The following is a 9,722-nucleotide window of genomic DNA, read 5'->3' as shown; positions in this document are numbered from 1 at the left end:
AATACATTGAATACATTACTATTATGCTTCTATGTCACCAGCTGCTATGTTTGCCACAGTTGAGGGAATGAATGGAAGCGGGGGGGAGGGGAGGGGTCAGTGCAGTTGGGAATGGGAATGAAGGTGGTTTTCATGATCACAAATGGAAGTGAGGCATCCACAAGACAATCTCTGTTAACATGAGGCCCCATCCACATGTGGAAAAAGTTTGAGACCCCTGCTCTGTCTAATTTAAAACATAAGCACCATAGGTGCATGGGCTATAGGGCAAAGCCTCAGCCAGTGTAAATTGTCATAGCTCCACTGAGTTCAAGACAAAGTCTTCAAGATGAAGTTTACGTGGCTATGACAATTTACAGCTGTTGGGGAACTGCTTCTTGTCTTTTTCTCTGTAACGTACAGGTCCAAGGACATTAGTGTCCTTCAGTGAAGGATAATGTTATGTTTTATGTCACATTTTTAGATTGACCTATAATGAATGACAGTGAGTGTAGCCATGAGAGGAGGGAGAGGTTACAAGAATGAATCAAAGTATCACCAAATATGCTTAATAAATCTATACAAGTTCATAAGTCACAAAAGTAAAGCTTGAGTACTTTGTTAATTTCAGCAGAACACTGTCTATTACAGCCTTCCTTTATATACACTTGAAATACACATACATTATTTAATATCACAAAAAGAAGTCCATGGTGCCACTGAAAACTGCCAGAGGCTCTGATATGCCCTGAAGCTACGTGGAACAGTAAGAAGTCATGGAATGGCCATAGCACCTTTGAAGAGCACTTGAGGTACAAAAAAAACCCATTTTGTTTTTCCATCATATTCTTTTTATCAGAAGACGGCTGGTTTTGCTTTTACATCTGTTCCGTGAAATGTTTGATGACTTTTTTTTTTATGTACTTTTCAAATATCAGGAAAAAATCCTGGGACCAACATGGCTACAACAACACTGCATAGAGAAAGGTACATAGTGAAGCTACAAAATATTGTTAGTAATCAGACCTAATGACAAATATATACATATTCTTTTATATAGTACTATAAGCATTATAAAACATTTTGGAAGCTGAGAGCCTGAGCACAACAGTTACTTCTTAGCTAATCAAGAGCATCACTTAACACAAAACAAATCTGTGTCATACAGATGCATGACACCTTAAAGAACCATTGGCTTAATCTAGTGAAGTACTGAGTGCCCTCAGTTCCCACTGTATTCCCATACACCTGTTTGGAAGAGGCCTCAAATTATCATGACTTTAATTTTGACTTCACTATATCAACTGTGGAAATTAATTTATTAAAAACTGGATTTTGGAACTTTAGTAATTTATTTTCAAAACACATGAAAAGCAGCTTTAACTATACAAGGAAAAAGGAGCAGTGTGAAAATATATATATATATATATGAGAACGTGTGTGTCTGTGTGTGTGTTAAAATTCTGTCAGCTGAGCTCAGCAAAAATAAAGCATGCTTCAGGTTCACTATATAAACTGGATAGAACGAGGATTCAAACAATCTGCCTGGCTAATTTTCAGGACATACATTCACCAGGAAGGCTTTTTAGATTCCGATAAAAATTGCATCATCCATTAAAAAAAAAAAAAAAAACTCTTGCCTATTTTTTTCTCGTTTTCAGTTTATAGTAACAATAATAATCTCTCTGCAGGAACTTGGGCCATCAGCTTCTCCCAGCCTTTCATTTGTCCCGAAGAAATGCTCTTCACCCAAATCATTACTGTTTAACTGGAGTGCTGCTGCATAATACTAACACACTGTTGCACTTTCCATCTTTACAAAGACTAGCGAATTAATTCTCACCATGCCCTTGTGAGGTGGTGAGTAACATAGGTGTGCCACGTCCTGGTAAACATGGTAAACATGATTTTTGCTGACAATAGCAGACAGGAGCTAAGAGAGAAGATCAGCACTGGTAACTTCTGGGCTTGGGTGGCCAGCCAGCAGCTGTCTCTGCCTCTATAGGAACCTCAAACTGTTTAAAAGGCAGGGTTTACTGTTTAAATGTTTGCATTCTAAGTTTATTTTCACCAGAGACACATTTAAGGTGGGATCTTCAAAAGTACTAAGCATTGTGCCTTACTTGTGTAATACAACATGGCTTCATGGTGATAAGTAACAGTCAGCATGGATATGTCAAGAACAAATTGTGTCAAACCAACCTGATAGCTTTCTTTGACAGGATAACAAGTCTAGTGGATGGGGGGAAGTGGTAGACGTGGTATATCTTGACTTTAATAAAGCTTTGGATACTGTCTCGCATGACCTTCTCATAAACAAACTAGGGAAATGCAACCTAGGTGGAGCTACCATAAGGTGGGTGCAAAACTGGTTGGAAAACTGTTCCCAGAGAGGTTTCAGAGTAACAGCCGTGTTAGTCTGTATTCGCAAAAAGAAAAGGAGTACTTGTGGCACCTTAGAGACTAACCAATTTATTTGAGCATAAGCTTTCGTGAGCTACAGCTCACTTCATCGGATGCATACTGTGGAAAATACAGAAGATGTTTTTATACATGCAGACCATGAAAAAATGGGTGTTTATCACTGCATAAGGTTTTCTCTCCCCCCACCCCACTCTCCTGGTGGTAATAGCTTATCTAAAGTGATCACTCTCCTTACAATGTGTATGATAATCAAGGTGGGCCATGTCCAGCACAAATCCAGGTTTTCTCCCCCCACTCCCCGCAACCACACCCCACTTTCCTGTTGGTAATAGCTTATCTACAGTGATCACTCTCCTTACAAGAACGTCTGAGAAACAGTGGGGAGGGGAAGGAATAAACAAGGGGAAATAGGTTACTTTTTATAATGAATCAACCATTCCCAGTCTCTATTCAAGCCTAAGTTAATTGTATCCAATTTGCAAATTAATTCCAATTCAGCAATCTCTCTTTGGAGTCTGTTTCTGAAGTTTTTCTGTTGTAATAGCGCAACTTTCATGTCTGTAATCACGTGACCAGAGAGATTGAAGTGTTCTCCAACTGGTTTATGAATGTTATAATTCTTGACATCTGATTTGTGTCCATTTATTCTTTTCACAGAATCATAGAATATCAGGGTTGGAAGGGACCTCAGGAGGTCATCTAGTCCAACCCCCTGCTCAAAGCAGAACCAATCCCCAATTAAATCATCCCAGCCAGGGCTTTGTGAAGCCTGACCTTAAAAACTTCTAAGGAAGGAGATTCTACCACCTCCCTAGGTAACGCATTCCAGTGTTTCACCACCCTCCTAGTGAAAAAGTTTTTCCTAATATCCAACCTAAACCTCCCCCACTGCAACTTGAGACCATTATTCCTTGTCCTGTCATCTTCTACCACTGAGAATAGTCTCGAACCATCCTCTTTGGAACCACCTCTCAGGTAGTTGAAAGCAGCTATCAAATCTCCCCTCATTCTTCTCTTCTGCAGACTAAACAATCCCAGTTCCCTCAGCCTCTCCTCATAAGTCATGTGTTTCAGTCCCCTAATCATTTTTGTTGCCCTTTGCTGGACTCTCTCCAATTTTTCCACATCCTTCTTGAAGTGTGGGGCCCAAAACTGGACACAGTACTCCAGATGAGGCCTCACCAATGTCAAATAGAGGGGAACAATCACGTCCCTCGATCTGCTCGCTATGCCCCTATTTATACATCCCAAAATGCCATTGGCCTTCTTGGCAACAAGGGCACACTGTTGACTCATATCCAGCTTCTCATCCACTGTCACCCCTAAGTCCTTTTCCGCAGAACTGCTGCCTAGCCATTCGGTCCCTAGTCTGTAGCGGTGCATTGGATTCTTCCGTCCTAAGTGCAGGACCCTGCACTTATCCTTGTTGAACCTCATCAGATTTCTTTTGGCCCAATCCTCCAATTTGTCTAGATCCCTCTGTATCCTATCCCTACCTGCCACCGTATCTACCACTCCTCCCAGTTTAGTATCATCCGCAAATTTGCTGAGAGTGCAATCCACACCATCCTCCAGATCATTTATGAAGATATTGAACAAAACCGGCCCCAAGACTGACCCTTGGGGCACTCCACTTGATACTGGCTGCCATCCAGACATGGAGCCATTGTTCACTACCCATTGAGCCTGACAATCTAGCCAACTTTCTACCCACCTTATAGTGCATTCATCCAGCCCATACTTCTTTAACTTGCTGACAAGAATACTGTGGGAGACCTTGTCAAAAGCTTTGCTAAAGTCAAGAAACAATACATCCACTGCTTTCTCTTCATCCACAGAACCAATAATCTCATCATAGAAGGCGATTAGATTAGTCAGGCCTGACCTTCCCTTGGTGAATCCATGCTGACTGTTCCTGATCACTTTCCTCTCGTGTAGCTGTCTCTTTTACGTAGAGACTGTCCAGTTTGACCAATATACATGGCAAAGCGGCATTGCTGGCACATGATGGCATATATCACATTGGCCGATGTGCTGGAAATGGCCCACTTTGATTATCATACACATTGTAAGGAGAGTGATCACTTTAGATAAGCTATTACCAGCAGGAGAATGGGGTGGGGGGGAGAGAAAACCTTTTGAAGTGATAAACACCCATTTTTTCATGGTCTGTGTGTATAAAAACATCTTCTGTATTTTCCACGGTATGCATCCGATGAAGTGAGCTGTAGCTCACAAAAGCTTATGCTCAAATAAATTGGTTAGTCTCTAAGGTGCCACAAGTACTCCTTTTCTTTTTGTTCCCAGAGAGTGAGTTATAAGTGGTTCACTGTCATGCTAGAAAGACATAATGAGTGGGGTCCCCCAGGGATCAGTTCTGGGTCCAGTTCTGTTCAATATCTTCATCAGGGATTTAGATAATGGCATAGAGAGTACAGTTATAAAGTTTACAGATGATGCCAAGCTGGGAGGGGTTGCAAGTGCTTTGGAGGATAGGATTAAAATTCAAAATGATCTGGACAAACTGGAGAAATGGTCTGAAGTAAATAGGATGAACTTCAATAAGGACAAATTCAAAGTACTCCACTTAAGGTGGAACAATCAGTTGCACACATACAAAATGGAAAATGACTGCCTAGGGAGGAGTACTGCAGAAAGGCATCTGGGAGTTCTAGTGGACCACAAGCTAAATATGAATCAACAGTGTAACGCTGTTGAAAAAAAAGCGAATATCATTCTGGGATGTATTAGCAGGAGTGTTGTAAGCAAGACACAAGAAGCAATTCTTCCACTCTACTCTGCACTGATTAGGCCTCAACTGGAGTATTGTATCCAGTTCTGGGTGCCACATTTCAGGAAGGATGTGGACAAATTGGAGAGAGTTCAGAGAAGAGTGACAAAAATGATTAAAGGTCTAGAAAACATGACCGATCAGGGAAGATTGAAAAAATTGGGTTTGTTTAGTCTGGAAAAGAGAAGACTCAGAGGGGACATGATAACAGGTTTCAAGTACGTAAAAGTACGTAAAAGGTTGTTATAAGGAGGAGGGAGAAAAATTGTCTTTCTTCACCTCTGAAGATAGGACAAGAAGCAATGGTCTTAAATTGCAGCAAGGGATATTTTGGTTGGACATTAGAAAAAAACTTCCTGTCAGGGTGGTTAAGCCCTGGAATAAATTGTCTAGGGAGATTGTGGAATCTTCATCATTGGAGATTTTTAAGAGCAGGTTGGACAAACACCTGTCAGGAAAGGTTTAGATAATACTTAGTCCTGCCATGAGTGCAGGGGACTGGACTAGATGACCTCTCAAGATCCCTTCCAGTCCTATGATTCACTATTCCAAATCTCCTGGACTGTGGAATAAGCATTTCCCCCCATAATCTGGTCATTCGCCTCTGATCATTTGTCAAATCATAGCATTAGACAAGACGAGGTCAACTGGCCTAGATAGTCAATCTTCCTAGTCCTCACGATTATGGGCCACCGAGTGACCTGTGGCACATGCCCACATATGGGAATATGGGCCATAAAGCATCCACTCACTCCCTATGTACACTGTCCACGCTGAGGTTAGCAATGCAAAACAGGGAGAGACTCTTTCACTGGGTAGCTACTCCTCTTCTCCCCCATATGGTGTGGAGTAGGGAGCTGGCACAAGGGAGTGGGTGTAGTCTTGACTATGGCCCCTAAAACATATCTGTCAGCACAGCAGCATCAATATGGCGAGGCAAGTAAGTTGCACCAGCTAAAGTGCTGATGCAGTTTACTTCCCCACTGGAGCAAGGGGGAACTCTGGATCACAGTTTGGTCCCTGGTTTTCTCCTAGGAGCAGCACAGCTATGAACTGCACCTTTTTCAGGGTCCATGACAGATTATCTAACCCAAAAGGAGCCTTATTGCTTAATATCATTTAGCAGGGGATTCAAATACTGCCTCTGCCACAGCACTGCATGTACTGTGTCTCATTAGCATCCAGAAGTGATAAATGTGAGTAATCAGATTAATACAGAGAATTTTGTATCATTTCAGGAGCGAGCATCTTGATTCACAGCTTTTTCACTTCATTACTTGCACTGCATGTGACAAACCTACATCTGCATCCAAAACAAGAAAAAGTTTAAACATCATAAAACCAAACTAGTCTTCAGAAATATTGGCCACAATTTTCAAACCTGGACGCCTAAACATAGGCCATGTCTACACTACAAAGTTAAGTCGACTTCATGTAAGTCAACATCTAGCCTCTGATTTAAGCAAGTCGATCCTGCATGTCCACACTACCCTCATTGTGTCGGCGGAGTGCATCCTCACTGGCAGGGCTTGCATCGATGCACGTAGCACTGCACTGTGGATAGCTATCCCACAGTGCACGTAGCCAAGTGGAATTTGGGGTTGGGCTTGCAATGCCTCATGGGACCAGAACATTGGCATGGGCGGTTATGGGAACATGGCATTAGCCTCCCATGATGCACTTACCACCTCCCTCCCTCCCTGAAATCAATGGTAAATAAACCAAGCCTTTTTTGTGCCATTTTTTATAAGTCGGGGTTACCTGCGTGGATGCCATAGCACAATAAGCATGGACTCCGCTCAGCTGTACACTGTTGTTGTGAGCATTACAAACACCTCACGCCTTATCCTGCAGTATTTACACAGCTGATACAGGAGCTGTTGCGTGGAAACGTGATGCCACGCAAGCAGCCCTGCTGGAAGACATAGAGCGGAGCAATTCGCACTTGCTGGCAACAGTCACGCATCACCTTGCCATGGCTGAGCACCATTTCTGGCCCCAGGAAACAAGTACTGACTGGTGGGACCGGATCGTTATGCAGCTATGGGATGACCAGCAGTGGCTGCAGAACTTTTGAATGCGTAAGGCCACTTTCCAGGAACTGTGTGCAGAGCTTTCCTCAGCCCTGAAGCACAGCAGTACTAAAATGAGAGCTGCTCTGACAGTGGAGAAGCAAGTGGCGATAGCTCTGTGGAAGCTTGCAACGCCAAACTGCTACTGGTCAGTGGGGCATCAATTAGGAGTGGGTGTATCTACCATGGGATCTGTTATGATCCAAGTTTGCAGGGCCATTAACAGACTTCTGCTAAGAAGGGGTAGTGACTCTGCAGGCATCTGTGGATGGGTTCCCTAACTGCAGTGGGGCGATAAAACACAAATCCCTATCTTGGCACCAGACCACCTTGCCAAAGAGTACATAAACTGAAAGGGATACTTCCCAATGGTGTTGCAAGTGCTGGTGGATCACAGGGGCTGTTTCACCAACATCAGCGTGAGATGGTCAGGAAAGGTGCGTGACACATGCATCTTTAGGAATACAGGTCTGTTCAGAAAACTGCACGCAGGGACTTTCTTTCCAGACTGCAAAATAACCATTGGTGATGTTGAAATGCCAATTGTGATCCTGCAAGACCCAGCCTACCCCTTTCTCCCATGGCTCATGAAGCCATACACAGGCAGCCTGGACAGCAGTAAGGACCAGTTCAACCATAGGCTGAGCAAGTGTAGAATGGTGGTGGAATGTGCCTTTGGATATTTAAAAGGTCGCTGGCATTGTTTGCTTACTAGGTTACTAGGGAGCAGATGCTGCAAGCCTCTGGGTACAGACCTGGTCCTTACGCTGCAATGCTGTGTGGTGCAATGATGCCATTGAGTTAATACCAGAGTGGTGTGAGAAAGTATCCTACCGTGGTGGACAGCCCTTCCCAGAAACCTTCTGCAAAGGACTACAGAGTACCTTCATGAAAGCTTTCTAAAGATCTTCATGGAGGATTCCCGGGCCATCCCCATGCACATAAACAGTCTTTTTTAGGGAGCACCTTCACATAGCTCAAGTGGCCCTTGGGAAACAGATACTCACTACACCTCCTTTTTTGTTCAGATTTAAACATAAAAAATAATACCATCTAACCCCTACAGTCTGATTGGAAGGGTGCCTTCCCCGACATCACGCTCAGCCACCACCTGGTCCTGGGAGGGGATGGGCTTCAGGGTTTTAAACAATTCTTGGCTGTCGAGGAGAATGGATCCTCCACTTGGCTGCCTCCCATTCTCCTCCTCCTCAACAATATCCTTCTCATTGTTGCCCAAGGTGGCCCAGGACTCCTGGGAGGTATGCACGCTGCCTTTTGGGGTAGTGGTGGGGTCACCACCGAGAATCGCATGCAGCTCTTTGTAAAAGCAACATGCCTGTGGGGCAGAACCAGAATGACTGCTTGCCTCCCTTATCTTCTGGTACGCTTGCCAAAGCTCCTTTATTTTCACGTGGCACTGCTGTGTGTCCCTGGTGTAGCCCTTCTCCCTCATGCTTCGTGAGATCTTGGCATAAATGTCAAGGTTTCTACTGCTGGATCGGAGCTCTGCCTACACAGTCTCTTCTCCCCACACAGCAATAAATCCACCACCTCCTGTGTACTCCATGATGGAGTGCGTTTGTGGCCTTGGGTCTCCATGATCAGCTGTGCTGGCGAGCTCTCCACGGCGATCAAACAGGACATGAAAATTCAAAAGTTCCCGGGGCTTTAAAAAGGGGAGCAGCTGTTCCCTGTATACCTGGCTGACGTGCAGTGGAGTTGAAAGTTCTCTCCAGAGTGGTCACAGCAGAGCACTGTGGGACACCTCCTGGAGGCCAATTCATTTGAATTACACGACACAGTGTCTACACTATCCCAGTGTCGACCCGTGGATGTCGAATCAAGTGCTACGCCTCTTGCGGAGGTGGAGTACAGAAGCCGACTTACAGGCCACTTAGGTCGGCAGAAGGGACTCGGTAGTGTAGAAACATACATTATTAGGTCAACTTAATGCAGCTTATGTTGACTTAAGTTTGTCGTGTAGAACTTAGGTTCCTAAATCCATATTTTGGGTCCTAAATAAGAGTGGCCTGAGTTTCAGAAGTGCGGACCACCTGCAAATCTCATTGAGGTGAACAGAAACGATAGGTGCTTAGCACCTTTGCAAATAAGGCCACTTTCATCTAGGTGCCAAAATATAGCTGTAGTAGCCTAATCCTAGGGACGGTTGTTATTTATTTGTATTGCTGTAGAACATAGGAGCCCCAGTCACAGACCAGGACCCTGCTCTGTGTGCTGTTCAAACACAGAACAAAAGGACAGATCCCTACCCCAAAGAGTCAGATCTGACCATTTCTTAAAAGGATGGTTCCAAAGAAAACATTTTGGCCATTCAGACTAACCAAATTAATCCATTAAAGAAAAAAAAAGACAAGCACAGCAATTGAAATCCCCATTCAAAATCTTCACACAATCTTTGCTCTTCACAGTGAAATCCTTTCTGGAGGCTGTCAAAG

The sequence above is a fragment of the Caretta caretta genome, chromosome 4 (assembly GCF_965140235.1).
Source record: "Caretta caretta isolate rCarCar2 chromosome 4, rCarCar1.hap1, whole genome shotgun sequence".
NCBI lineage: Eukaryota > Metazoa > Chordata > Testudines > Cheloniidae > Caretta > Caretta caretta.
This window is presented reverse-complemented; position numbering follows the sequence as displayed.